This window comes from Jaculus jaculus, chromosome 2 (genome assembly GCF_020740685.1).
Source record: "Jaculus jaculus isolate mJacJac1 chromosome 2, mJacJac1.mat.Y.cur, whole genome shotgun sequence".
Taxonomy (NCBI): Eukaryota; Metazoa; Chordata; class Mammalia; order Rodentia; family Dipodidae; genus Jaculus; species Jaculus jaculus.
The window spans coordinates 128,752,343-128,766,830 of record NC_059103.1 but is presented as its reverse complement, the minus strand read 5'-3'; the positions used below and the strand labels follow the sequence as shown (position 1 = coordinate 128,766,830).

The 14,488-nt window shown below is 39.1% G+C and overlaps 1 protein-coding gene and 1 non-coding gene across 3 annotated transcripts in view; one reads left to right on the top strand and one right to left on the bottom strand.

Annotated features, from left to right (window-relative positions):
• Positions 1–14,488, top strand: part of Tox (thymocyte selection associated high mobility group box) — a 319,367-nt gene that overhangs the window by 183,003 nt on the left and 121,876 nt on the right. The gene's annotated exons all lie outside the window — the stretch shown is intronic.
• LOC123459037 lies at positions 9,341–9,442 on the bottom strand. The gene has a single exon (XR_006635967.1). It is a non-coding gene; the product is annotated as a U6 spliceosomal RNA (small nuclear RNA).

Genomic DNA, 14,488 nt, shown 5'->3' with positions numbered 1-14,488 from the left:
CATTAAGCACTTAACAACTACAATTTACCCCCTCACTTATCTATACAAATTATCATTACAAAAAAGGCATAAAAGATAAAGGGAATTAATAAGGAAAAAGAGACTTCATGGCAGTGGGAGAGGGATAAGACAGGGTAATGGGGCATAAATATGGTAAAAACATACTATATACATGTATGAACTTGTCAAAACTAAAAAGTAATTAATCTTTAATATTTTAGAATTGAAATTAATCTACTAAATCCTTTTAATACTGTGAAGAAATGGCTGCTATTTTCATTTTCCATTTGACCACATGTAATGAATGAGTGTGTTTCAGACTTTTGTTTTGGTTTGTTTTTTAACAAATACTTAATAAGGCCAAAAAGAAGCACCGCTTGTTGTTGCATGTGAAGCTGCATGAGAGCACTTTAATTGCTCAAAACAGAGCACTTCAACTGGGGTATCAATGAGTTGTTCCATGCTTCAGTATGCTAATGACTTAGGATATCTTTTAGTGCTATAATAAAATATTCCAAACTAGAGTTCTCTGTAATAGTACTCTGGAAAGGAGCCAATTTAAAAATAACAGTTTCCTTTGTATGTCAGGCACTCAGGATTCACTAGAATAGTGAATTTGTACTTTTTCTTCAGCTATACAGTTTACATGAATGTATTCCTGACTCATGTGTGGTAGAAGACAAAAAAAAAAACTGTGACATAGTTATATGATCTGCCATAAGCAAACTTGGGGAGCTATTCACCCCAGTCTCTGGTCAGAGCAGGAGTAAAACTAAACCAGTTGAGATGTATGGTTTCCTCCCCAAGAGCCAAGATTCCACAACTTTGCTTGGTAGCCTGTTTGTGTTTAATTAACCTTGTAACATTAAGTTAAATTGCAGTAAGAGATTTAGATTCCTTTCAGGAAATTCCTTATTAAAGTTAACCCCAAGTTTCTAACTGCAATTCCAGCTTGCTCTGTCTGCTTCAGCCATGTAAATGCTTATAGAAGAGTTTATTTCAAGTATTTGACATTTATTAAGTTAATCCTGTAGTGGTGTGTTACCTGGCCCAAGTAACCCCAATTCTTTGAGCCTTACCTCAGAGGTCATTGTTTTTCAACTTGTAAATCAAATTAGCTTCCACCCCTTTTGCTTTTAAACATTTAGAATCCTAAAGAATGTTGGCCGTGGTGGGAGACAACTCTAGATATTGTAGAATAACTTCTGAAATTTTCAACTTATTCTCTGGACCCTCATGGATGACAGGGTCTTTAATGATGTCATTGGTAGCTGAAATTTTCAATTTTTGACTAATCAATTATACTAATTCACAGTGTGTCTCATGCAGCTTTAGTTTCTAACCAGTAATTTCCTGTGTTGTATTAGTGCAACACAATTTCCATCCTAAAGGCAAACATCTGGGTAAGGCCATCATGGTATTGCTCTTTAAGGAATCTGTTTTGGTTTGTTTTGTTATGTTTTCCCCCTGGTTGGGCATCCATTAGTTAAATAGCCCATAGCAAACAAAGAGGGAAAAGAAAACAGAGTTACATGTGGACAAGTGGATTCTTAAGAAAGAATTTGGGTTTAAGCCATGAACATTCAATCTCACACTGGAGCCTTGACAGTGTAAGCACAGGGCTTCCTGGCATGTCGATGCAAGAACTTGGGGAAAGCAACATGGAGCTGGGAGGAAAAGTAGGTAGGTGAGATGTAGAAATAAACCGCATACACCCAGAACTTCAGGGATGATGTGGGGTGTGGCTCAGTGGTATAGCATGTGCTTAGCAAACACAAGGCTCTGGGTTCAAACCCCATCACAAATACAATAAAATAAACTCTGCAGAACCCTGCTCAAGCCACAGGGGCTCATCTGAGGTACTCTCCTCCATACTCTTGCCCATCCAACTTCTTGTTCAGAAATTGCTTCCTCATCATTCTCTGTGATAGTATTAGTACTAGCTAACAATCAAGACCCCTCCCCCATGGGTCACAGACTACTTTCTGGGTGCCCTTCACCATGCAGCTAAGCCAAACCTGCAGGAGCTCAGTGGCTATTTCTGCTAAGTGTATGAATGAGCCCAGTGGGTTCCATCTAAAATCCTTGTTTTTTACTAGACAGCTATGAAGCTATTATGGCTGTATGTGTGGTTCTAGTGTCCCTTTGGAAACTGCCCCCAAGGGGCTCTTTTGTCGCCTATGATGATACAAATGTTCCATTTTTTTTTTTCTTTTATAACTGTGAGGTTTTTTTTGTTGTTGTTGTTGTTTCTTTTTGGTCTCACTCTGCAGACCAAGCTGCTGGGTAGCCCAAGCTGGCCTCAAGCCCCTCATCTTCATGCCTTACTCTCCTAAAGCATTGGGATTATAGGAATTTGTCAACATGTCCAACTCATCCAACTTTTTTTTTTTTTTTTTAGTTTTTCGAGGTAGGGTCTCACTCTGGTCCAGGCTGACCTGGAATTAACTCTGTCTCAGGGTGGCCTTGAACTCACGGCAATCCTCCTACCTCTGCCTCCCGAGTGCTGGGATTAAAGGCATGCGCCACCACACCCAGCTCATCCAACTTTTAAAAACACATAATATTGCATAATGTGTGGTCAAAAGGTACTTAACCCATTATAGTACTTTCAATGTGACTAAATAGGTTTTATCCCTAAACATACACATCTTTGTAGTCATAATTAGCTACTAATTATTAACTCACCACAATTAAATCATTTACAATGTACAGTTGATTCTCCTTTTTAGATCAATACTTTTATTTTCTTTTTAAAAATATTTTTTATTTATTCATTTGAGAGAAAGTGTGTGAAAGAAGCAGATAGAGAGAGAGAGAATGAGTGCACCAGGGCCTCTAGCCACTACAAAGTTCAAATGCATGTGCCACCTTGTACATCTGGCTGTGGTGGGTACTGGAGAATTGAACCTGGGTCCTTTGGCAGGCAAGCAAGTTAACCACTAAGCAATCTCTCCAGTCCAAATACTTTTATTTTCTGAGTTGTGGTATTTTTATGGGAAAATATTATTGTAATTGGCAAGACTTCTAAAGGAACTCATTTCTGCATAGTCCCCCTCCAAAAAGTAGAAATATAAAGCAGTAATGAGAGAATTGCCTATATGACCAGTGCTGATTGTTTTTTTCAAAATGATTCTACCTTTGACTTCCCATTTGCCTCATTTCAGTAAGTGGATTATTTGCATTAAAATTAAAATTTTGCACTCTAAACCCATTTTTTGTGGAGTCAGGGGAGAATTAGTCTAAATTGTATTTCATGAGAACAGTGAGCTAGTCTCTTTTTCAAGCACTACATGCTTCATTATTTAATTATTTATTGACTATTATCTAGAGCACATAGGAATATTTTAAGAGCAGGTTCTGGTTTCCTACTGCATTTTTCTCCCATTTCATTTTTTTTTTTTTTTTTTACTGTGAAAGTTCTGTTATGTGGACAAGTGTCACCAATGGAAACATGGTGATCTTTGTCTTTTTGCATTCACCACTCTCGCTGTCACTGCTGGAACAGTGCACAATGCACAGAAGAGATGTGATGAAGAGCTGCAGGGTTGTGAACCATGTTTGAATCATTAAGATCTTAGATTTGACTTGCATGCTTTGAATTATTTAAGTCACCCATATAATAATCATGCAGAGAGCAGGTCTTTTCTTCATTTACTTAACAGGGAAAGTTTACATTTTGATAAACACTTATTCACACACAAGATTGATAGTTGAACATCTTGGAATTTAATGCACAGCATTCATTTCCAAGGGAAAGTACTAAACTCCTTCTTATACATAAGGGTAGCATTTCTGTTTTTGATAAGCAGGATGCTTTATCCAAATTACCCAAATACTTTCAAAAAGTATTATTCTTCAACATTTAGGGAGTTTTGCTTTCTTTAATAGTAATATTGATTATTCTTAATAAAAATATTATCCAGCCCAGAAAAATATATTATACTGTGAAAATTTTCCATCTCATTTATACCATTTAATCTCATCCTCTACCAAAAAGCATACATAACTAATGGTTTGCCAAACTGAAAATGGACCATCCTTCTTGCACTGTGAAACTTTCAACAGTGTTGAATGGAAAATAACTCCTCAGTTCTAAAGATAGTGGTTTCTTTAATATTATTACTCAAAACATTGTGCTGCAAAGGCTATCAGAAGTCAAACAAAGCAGGCCTAGTGGTGCAGTCCTGGAACCCCAGTTACCCACGAGAGTTGTAAGTTCAAGAGCTGCCTGGGCTGCAGAATGAGTTCAAAGCCAGCCTGGGCAACTTAGATCCTATCTCAAACTGAAAGGTAAGAACTGAGGGCTGGAATGGAGCTCAGTGTTAAAATGTTTGCTTAGCATGACTGAGGACTTAGAAATGATCCCTACTACTACCTCTCCCCCTTTAAAAATTGACAAAATTTTTAGCATTTTGAAGCATAATTTTTTAATGATGCATATGATGGTTGAAAAGTAACAGATAAGAGGAGAAAACCAGGTACTATAATGGTCACCACCTCTGACCATGTTCCATTTGAGTAGCAGCTACTTGTTATGAGATAGTTTCTTCTGCACTTGGCTAGTTTCATACACACACACAACAGCAGCATTTCTTATTACAGCAACACATAAGGCCAGCCCAGCATGTGGCCAATCCTTTGCCTTTTTTGAAGCTACAATCTGCCATAAAATATCTAGTCACCAGCTATTCTATCTATATTGTGCCTCAGGACTGCTATGTATAGCATGTTTAAAATCCAGGAACTAACATTTCACTTGGGGTACTAAAAGGTACATATATAGAGAATACAGAGAAAGTATGGAAGCTTGGGAGATTAAATTCTCAAATATGTAGCATTCTTCATATTGTCTGGGAGTGTGTCATGACCTGCTGAATCCTGATGAGGACATCATACTTAAGAAACGTGAGAATGGTGGTTTTGCCAATAGTCCAAAGTAAAATGGCCTGAACTTGACCCTGACTTGCCTCTCACTAGCAGTGCCCCACTATGGACAGGTGATATCAACTTTCTGAGCCTCAGATATCCTTTTGATACTGACACTTGAGTGGATATCTTTGTCTGATGGCCAGGAAACAGCTCTAGGCAAACCGTGAACTACATGTTAGCTGCTTTATATCTCTGTTTGCTAGGTGTGACAGTTTGGATTTTGAATGTCCTCCAAGGATGAAACTAGAGGAAGCAGAGGATTCCTTAAGAGGTAGAACCTAGTCATAAGGGAGTTAATTTGCTTGGGGCATACATTCCAAGCAGAAATTAAGATACCAGCCCCTTTCTGTCCCCTACTCTTTGCTTCATAGCCACCATAAGATGAGCAGTTTCTTCTACTCTGTATTACACATAGTCCTGTGACATGCCCCTGGCCCAGAGACAACAGGGACAAGTGGCAATGAGTCAAAACAAGACTTCACTCCTTACAGGTTGATTTATTTAAGTCCTTTGTCACAGTGGCAAGATAGCTGACAAGCACACCAGGTCTGGGCCTGGTGTATACCTACTGGTTCCTTCTGGATCCCCACAAGCGCACCAGAGGGTGGGTCATGCCCTACGGAGCAGAGCAACATTGAAGACCTACAGGTCTTATCACGTATGTCATTTCAAGTGGGTGCTAATCACCTCTGTAGTTTATGGAGTAGGATGCTGGCCTTGGCATATGACAGTGACTCAATAAGTTTGCATCGAGAGTCTCATCTGAGCCATTTGTCCTGTCCTGTCCTGACTTCTCACTTCTTCGCCTCTATGGAGTAAGTCCTGACCAACTTAATGTTTTAGCTACTCAATGTAGTGCCACTTACAATCCTCATTCATTCATTCATTCTCTCTCTCTCTCCCCCCTCCCCTACTCCCTCTCTCTCCTTCACACTGTGTTTACATAAAGTGAGTAGGAAATGACAGTGCAAATTTTTCTGTGAAAAAGATCGGATGTACTTGGAATTTAGCTGGATGGCTATCAAATCCCTTAATCTCTCTGAACCTCAATATTTTTTAATCTGTAGAAGGAAAATGTGACGACAATAATATTTATACTTTTGTGTAGCTGTGGGGATCAGGACACAAGAACAGGATTTCTAGTACATGAGGGCTTAGGTGTACTCTCCAGAGATCATGTACATATTGGCATTGCTGCTGATGATGCCTGGCTAGCTACTCACCATGATCCGGTAGTTTAAGTGATTCCACATTTCTTCAAGAAGACCTCCTCAAGAAACAGCAGGCTAACCTCATAGGCAGGTTGCCTGCTCTCTGCCTCGGGCTAAGAAGTTGAGTTTTCTGTCCCTGCCATATATCCACACTCTACTAATCTTAAGCTATTCCTTGCTCCCATCATAGCATAAGGTGTATAACTTTTTAAAAAAAAGAAAATAAGTATTTTATTCATTTTTTAAAATGTATTTTTATTAGATATAGACATAGTTAGTATATAAACAACACATGTTGGTACAATCCTTTCCCTCCTTCATGCCCCTTTTCTGAAAAAGCCTTCCTCATTGGGGGATTCAGGTCAACCCCATGGGGATTGTGGGTCATGCATTATGGAGGCAGGAAGTTAGTTATGGGGGTGAGGCAATGTGTCTGTGCAAACTGTCCCAACTTGTGGCTCTAACCATCTTTCATCTCCTCTCCCACAAAATTCCCTGAGCCATGTTGGATGCATTTTAAGTCTACTTCAGTGATGACCACTTAGGAGCCTCTGGATCTGTGGTTTGGAAGGTGTTATGTGTCATCGGTGTCTATCTGCTTCATCCTTGTGCTGATATCAGATTCACTAAGAAAGCAGCATTCTTGCTCATTTTCCCAGTTGCTCTGTGGTTTCAGCTGGGGCTGGGATGGAGTGCACTGGGTTGGTTATCTCCTCAGGTCTAGCTCTTGTCTGAAAAAGAGAAGCATACTCTCTAACAGAGAGTGAAGTCAGCACTGGTTAAATGGGTTAACCATTATTAATCTAGAGAGAATTTAAAGGGAATAGACCCCCTTATAGCCCAAGATTAGTGGGAGCTTGACAATGGAAAGCAGAATCATTATCTGGATATGATTCTGATTTGTTTCCCAGTTCCAAATATGGTTTCCTTTCCACTGAGTGGATCTGTTAACCAATCCAAGAGCAGTTGCTTACCCACCATAGCTGTGTGCTGCTATTTCACTTGTGTGAGCATCATGTCAGGTTGTTTGCTTCTGAGTCATTTAGATGCTCAGACAAATGTTGGCTACTTTTCCCCAGTAGCTCATGTAGCCACTTTCAGCACTAGATGGGCTAATTGTCTGGGGACTGGCTGTCTTCTGGATTCCAACCAGGTCTCTCCTTGGTCCATGCCAACCGTGTATGGTGTCTTCAGCAGTAGGGTCTTACCATTAACCTCTGGTAAGTAATCAAGTTCTCTGACAGAAGTCTGTCTTGTTTGTTTTAGAAGATCTAGTAGGTCTCTCTGATCAACAGATCATTGTGGATATAAACTACATCCTGGTACAGGGAATTACAGGTCAGTTCCAAGGGAAAAGAAAAAAGAATAAGACAGAGAAGAAAGAGAAACAGGAAAAATTTGAAGCTAGGTTTCATCTCACCCTCTCCAGGGCCCTTCTATTCAGGTGCTCCACCTAAGGTCCTCTTGAGTATTCCAGCTTTTAGTCTAACTTCTAGGATGTAAGATTTTATGGTACCAGTTCAATTTGCATTCATTTTTGTGTCTCCCCCAACTCCCTTCTCCTTCCCTATTGTCCAAGCCTCCAGATGCCATTCAGGTATGTCAGAAACTCAGGCTGATCCAGGTTAGGAACCACAGATGAGTGAGACCATGTGACAGTTGTCTTTCTGTGACTGTGTGAGTTCAGTTAGAATGTTCTGTTCCCAGTTCAACCATTTTCTACAAATTTCATTGTGTTATCTTTTCTTGATGCTGAGAAGAATCCCATCATATAGGTATTCCACATCATGTTTTCCTAGTCATCCAATGATGGGTACCTGGGTTGATTCCAGTTCTTAGCTATTCTGAATTGAGCAGCTATAAATATGGCTGAGCAAATATCTCTGAACTGAGATGTGGAGCTTTTAGGGTAAATGCCCAATACAGGAATAACAGAGTCTGTTGGTAGCCTTTGTAGGAGTCTCTCTATTGATTTCTATAGTGGTTGTACCAGTTCATATTCCAACCAACTGTGAATAAGTGTTCCTATTTTTTCCATATCCTCACCATTTGTTTTCATTTGATTTTTTTTTATGTTTGCTATCCTTACTGGGGTAAGGTGGACTCTCATAGTTGTTTTAATTTGCATTTCCCTAATGTTAGGGATTTTTTTTTTCTTTTTTTTTTTCAAGGTAGGGTCTCACTCTGGTCCAGGCTGACCTGGAATTAACTCTGTAGTCTCAGGGTGGCCTTGAACTCACGGCGATCCTCCTACCTCTGCCTCCCGAGTGCTGGGATTAAAGGCGTGCGCCACCACGCCCGGCATGTTAGGGATTTTTATGTTAGGAAAATGTTAGGAACATTTTCTTAACTGTGTGTTAGCCATTTGTAATTCTTCCTCTGAAAACTCCCTATTCAGTTCACTGCCGATTGTTGGGGTGAGTCATTTGATTTTTTTATTGTTTAGTTTTTTGAGTTATTTGTATATTCCAGATCAGTTTTTCCACCTCTGTGAAAAATGATGCTGGTTCAGGGACTGGTGGTGCATGCCTTTGATCCTAGCACTCAGGAGGCAGAGATAGGAGGGTTTCCATGAGTTGAAGTGTGCCCTGAAACTACATAGTGAATTCCAGGTCAGCCTGGGCTACAGCGAGACCCTGCCGCAAAAAAAAAAAAAAAAAAAGGATGCTAGTATTTTTATTTGTGTTGTGTTAAATCTGTGTACTGCTTCTAGCAGAATTACCATTTCACGATATTAATTCTGCATATCCAGGAGATCTAGGTCTTTCTCAAGTCCTGCTCAATTTCTTTCTTGAGTTTTTTTTTTTTAATGTTTTCATCATAGAGATCTTTCACATCATTGGTTAGTATTATTCCAAGGTATTTAATTTTTTTGTTGCTATTGAAAATGGAATAGCCTCACTGAATTCTTTCTCTGTATACTTTTTCTTTGCAAATAGAGAAGCTACTGATCTTTGAGCATGGATTTTGTATCCTGCCACTGTTCTGTAGGAATTTACCACCTTTAGAAGTTTTGGGATGGAGACTTTCAGGTCACTTATATATATGATCAGGTCATTTGCAAATAGGGCTGTTTACTTCTTCCTTTCCAATTTTTATCTCTTTTATTTCTTTCTCCTGTCTCATTGTTTGCACTAGTGCTTCCAGTACTATGTTGAAGATCTGCAGTGAGAGTGGGCATCCCTGTCTTGCTTTATGAAAATATGGAATGCTTCATGAATGTGCATTTCATTCTTACACAGGGGCCATGCTCATCTTCTCTTTTCATTCTAATTTTAGTATGTATGCTGCTGAAGCAACATGGAACATATAACTTTTAAAAGTACAAAATAATTGCCTTTTCTGTAAACCAAGAAGGAAAATATCTAGGTATCTTGCCAGTGACTACTGACCTAAAATTAGATAGAAATGTTTCATTCTCCTTAAAAGATTTCTGTTATTCTGATGTGCTCGCATCACTTTGCATTTTCTCTAAAACTGGAACATTCTTTGCAACAGGGAATTGATAAAAGCTAAAGAAAAAGTGTACTGTGAATGACTCTCAACAAAGTTTTCTTCATTTCTGCCCAATAATGATAGGAAACATAAAAGCAAGTTGGCAGGCCATGGCCCTGGTGAGCTCAGGACCTTCCTGGTATAGCCTGAATTGCAGATATGAATGAAATGTCAGTCTGCATAGGATGAGGCCAGCCAACAGGTCTCTAGCCTCCATTCACCAGGTGAAGTGGAAGTCCCAGCCAGAGTGCCTTGCCATGAATATCCACTTCATAGACCAGAAGTCAGCTAGAAAATTACTCTTCCCACCAGGGCATTGCCTGGTTATTTCAGAATAACTGTATGTTTTGAACATGTCTGAGTTTGTGAGGTTCTTCACATAGTCCTGGTCAACCCAGGCACTCTGAAACCCTACCCCCTGCTTGCAAGATCTAGTCTGTAATGGACCTAGTAGGGCAGTGAAGTGGACCAAGCTGTGTCAATGCCCAGGGTGCCTTCCTGCCACAGTGAATTTTTTTTGCGGGGGAGGGATTGGGAGATTGTAGCATCTTTACTGACTTAGAATAGGCACTAGAACATGCATGCCAGGCATGCTAGAACATGCATGTAATCCCAGTTCTCAGAAGGTAGAGGCAAGGTAGAGGCCATGAGTGTGAGGCCAGCCTGGTCTACAGACTGAGCCCCTGTCTCAAAAACCAAATAAATTAAAATTTAAAAGGTCATTATACAGCAAGATGATAGGACATTAGAATGTATGCTGTCACACATTTAGGTGCCACTAAACTAAGAAAAATAGTACATCAAAGAGCTACTTAAAGCACAAGTAATTTAATGCCATAATTCAAGTGTTGATGTGTTGACCATTCAGGAGCATGCTATTGTTATAATGACAAGAACATTGAAATTGGGGACATCTGAAGGAAAAAAAAATCCCAGTCATAACATAGAGAGGCCTGGTATGATATTAAATATCTGCCATGTGTTGAAGGCTCGGTCCCCAGTTGGTAGAATCTTCAGGAGGTAGGGTGTGGTAGACAGAAGGTAGGCAATGCCTTAGTAGGGTAAATTGGGATCCTGGTCCCTTCCAGTGTCTTTGCCGTTACTTCCTGGCTGCCATTAAGTGAGCACATGCCCTCCACTATGAGCTCTTACTGTGAAGCACTATACCTTCACAGTCCCAAAGGTTAAGTGATCATGCAGTGAAACCATGAGCAAAACTATACCCTTCCTTCTTTTAAGTTGATTATCACAGGGACAGAAATTTGGCAAGGTGTACTGAAAGTACCAATGATCATGTATGTGTGTGGGAGTAGGGAGTGATAGAAACATGAACCCTTCCTGGGTTTAGGAGGTAGAACAGAAGACAACAGTTTTCCCTGCTTGTGACATGGGGAAACTGAGTGACATGTACTGGGTTTCCTCCTTGTTTTAATGAGAATTAAATGAGATTGTACAAAGAAGGCAATTGCTTTAGGATCTTGTTCACAGTAATGTGTAAATGTGAAGATTTACAAAACCTGCTGTTTTAAATTACATGATATGATATTGATACAATGTACAAAGTACCCATCTAAAATATTGGGCATTGTGGCACATGCTTGTAATCCTAGTGCTGGGGAAAGAGGAACAAGAGAACCACCAGGGCTTCTTTGTTAGCTTATCCAGATGAATCACTGAGCTCTGGGTTCAGGGAGAGACAATGCTCACAAGAATAAAGTGGACAGCAACTGAGCATGATCTTTGACATAGGCTTCAGGATTCCACATGCAAACATATCCATGCACTCCATACACATGCACATGCAAAAACCCCAAACGTAATAGATTCAGATTCTACAAACGCAGTAAGTTTGGGAGGGAAGCTTCTTGAAAGTTAAGGGCTACAGTACAAAAAGGGAGGAGCTGTTTCATGCCTCACATTTTATCACCCTATTCTTTAATGACCACATGAAACACAAAATAAAAATGTGAAACCATTCTCGAAAATTAAAAAGGAGGAAAACAGAAAGATGACTGTAATGACATCTTCCTGAATAATCCAGAAAACAAAAAAAATGTAGGAAATAAATTTCTCTGGGCAATCTGTCAAAATGTTGAGAAAAATACATTAGTGGGCTTGAAGGATGGCTTAGCAGTAAAAGCGCTTGCCTGCAAAGTCTAAGGACACAGGTTCAATTCTTCAGGTTCCACATTAGCCAGATGCCCATCATGGCAAATGCATCTAGAATTTGTTTGCAGTGGCAAAAGGCCCTGGTACATACATTTTTTCTCTCTCTCTCTCTTTCTCTCTCTCTCACTCTCTGTATCTAATAAATAAATAAATAAAATGATAAAAAAATAAAATACATTAGTAATTAGAAAATATCAAATACCTATCAAGAGAGAAATGCATGTAACTAAGTCATGGATCACAAAAGGGTTTCCTCTGGCATCTTAGTAACAACATTATGATGTATGAAATTAGTGGATTCTCCATATTGCAGGTTATTGGAGAAGAGTTTCCATAATACAGGACTTTACCACGCAGAGAAAGAAGGATCTTGGCCAGAGGGCTCTTGGACTAAGTTACGAAGATGCTATTCAGGAATGAAATGAGCAAGAGGAGAAAGTGATGGTGGTTGTGTCCACAAGAGAACAATCAAATGTTCAAATGTCTGGCCCTAACCAAAGCTAGTTTTGGCTCCTTTTTTTTTTTTTTTTTTTTTTTTGAGAATACTTGAGTGAAAATTTGTGGCAGTAATCCTGCTACTAGTTGTCAGGGAGATTCATTTCAAAGTCTCCTACTTCCCCTAAGCATAAAAGTATGGAGAGGAAGTCAACTTTAATATTTCAGTATAATTTGGAAATGGCTCCATACATATTCTAACCCTTCACATGATATTGGAAAATTCAGGACTTGCTTTAGTATCAAGCATGCATTTTTTATCTCAAACAGAACAATGCTTGAAGTATTAAAGTCTTCAAATGTCTGCAACTCATCACTCTGCAATCTACCTCTGTTTGCAGATGGGCCATGATCTTCTACAGTGTAACCACTCTTAGCTTCTATGCTAGTTTCTTTATTAGAAGTGTCTTACCTTAATGCTTCAAAGAATTTGGAAGTTTCCAAAACTGATTCTGAAACTGAACCTTTTTGTTCCTTTTGATGAGGCAGTTGAATATCTACTGTACAGGAGTATGTCACTCAAACCAACTCAGTGTGAAAGTAATGCAAGCAAGTGGTCATAACTAGATGTATAAATAGGCCTACTGATGGAGGTGATACAAAAATTAACATGGGAACAGTTCCTTGCCTCAAGTGTCTAGTAGAACAAATGAGTATAGACACAAAGAGCCGTGAAACAATTCAAATGGTGACACTAGAGTTGATATGACCTTAGTGTACATTAGATTGACTCTCACTCTTACACTTAGAACAAAAAAGAAAAACCTTCTGTATTTCAGAGCATGATGTTCAGGCTCTTCTTAGCTTTCTGGCTGGTTTCACACCATTGGGCCATTGACAGAAGCACAGTGTCATGCTTCTGGCTCACTCCCACCTCCCACATGATGATCTGGTACCGGCTTTCCCCTGATAGAAACACTCTTACCTTATACCTTCACATTTAGTTCTCAGATCAAATGTCATTTCTCAGAAACATCAGTCTGAAGTGGCATTTTCACCTGCCCTGTCACCTATTCCTCACCACAGTGTGCTGCTCTATGAAGTCAGTTAACACTATAAAGCAGAAATGGTGAAAAAGAAATGCAAACATGTAAGCTATTCAAAGTATTGTAGCTCTCTGAAATGATGTGTCTTATTTTAAGGAGTGAATCTGTACCCCACCCTCACTACAGTTAGACAGGAGGTTCCCATGAGAGGTGGGAAGTCAGGTACCTAACCTGCATTGTCTCACACAGCTAGAAGAAACATCACAGACACAGGTTGAATGGCAATATATATATATATTGAGTACAGTGTCTGTGACAGATTCTAAGAGGCCTTTGAATGGTTAATCTGTAGTAAAGCTCACATATATATGTTTATATACTTGGCAAGTATATAAACACACATGCACACATTCTCTGTGAAAATAAATACACTAACATAATGATGAAAATATGATTCTGTCTTTCCTTCCTCTCTTGCCTCTTACCCATTAAGCATCAATTCCAGTGATACGAAATTTATAAGGAACTTAGGACAATCCTAGAAAAATTTACAGATATAATTGAGACATCAAGGAGATAGCTTATAAGCCACATAGATGACCCCAGTGTTAATTTACATGTGTGGGGTGTGTTCTACACCTGATATTCCCTAGTTTCATGCCATAGATGACATCAGACCACAGCATTCTGTAATCCAGCAGAGAAGGAAGCTCTGGAACAAGGCCAGTGACATATAATTTTTCTTCCCATCTCAAGGTATCTAATGACAATCCTTAAAATAATGACACCTGGGACTGTGTTGACAATATATCCTCACAGGAAGTGTTCTCCAGTTGACCAAATTTCCAGGTTAATATTAAAGTATAAATATTTAAATATATATTTAATAAAATGACTGAAAACAGTTTCTTTCAGGACATTTAAGTAGCACGTTAATGACCTGGGTTTTAAAAGTAATTACAACATTTCTTGTAGTATTTTGTTGAATCTAGTAGACTGACAAATATTTTTCCTAGTTATTTTTATAGAAAAATATATAGAAAAATAATAAAGAGTTTGGGATCTGTTCTTGTCTTTCTGATTTCTGCCTATGGGAACTGATGGTGGTAAGTCACCTATCCTTTGGAGCCTTAACACCAAATCTATTCTGATATTATGTTTGGTTAAAGCACTCTGTATTTGTTGTGAGCATGTTGGCCT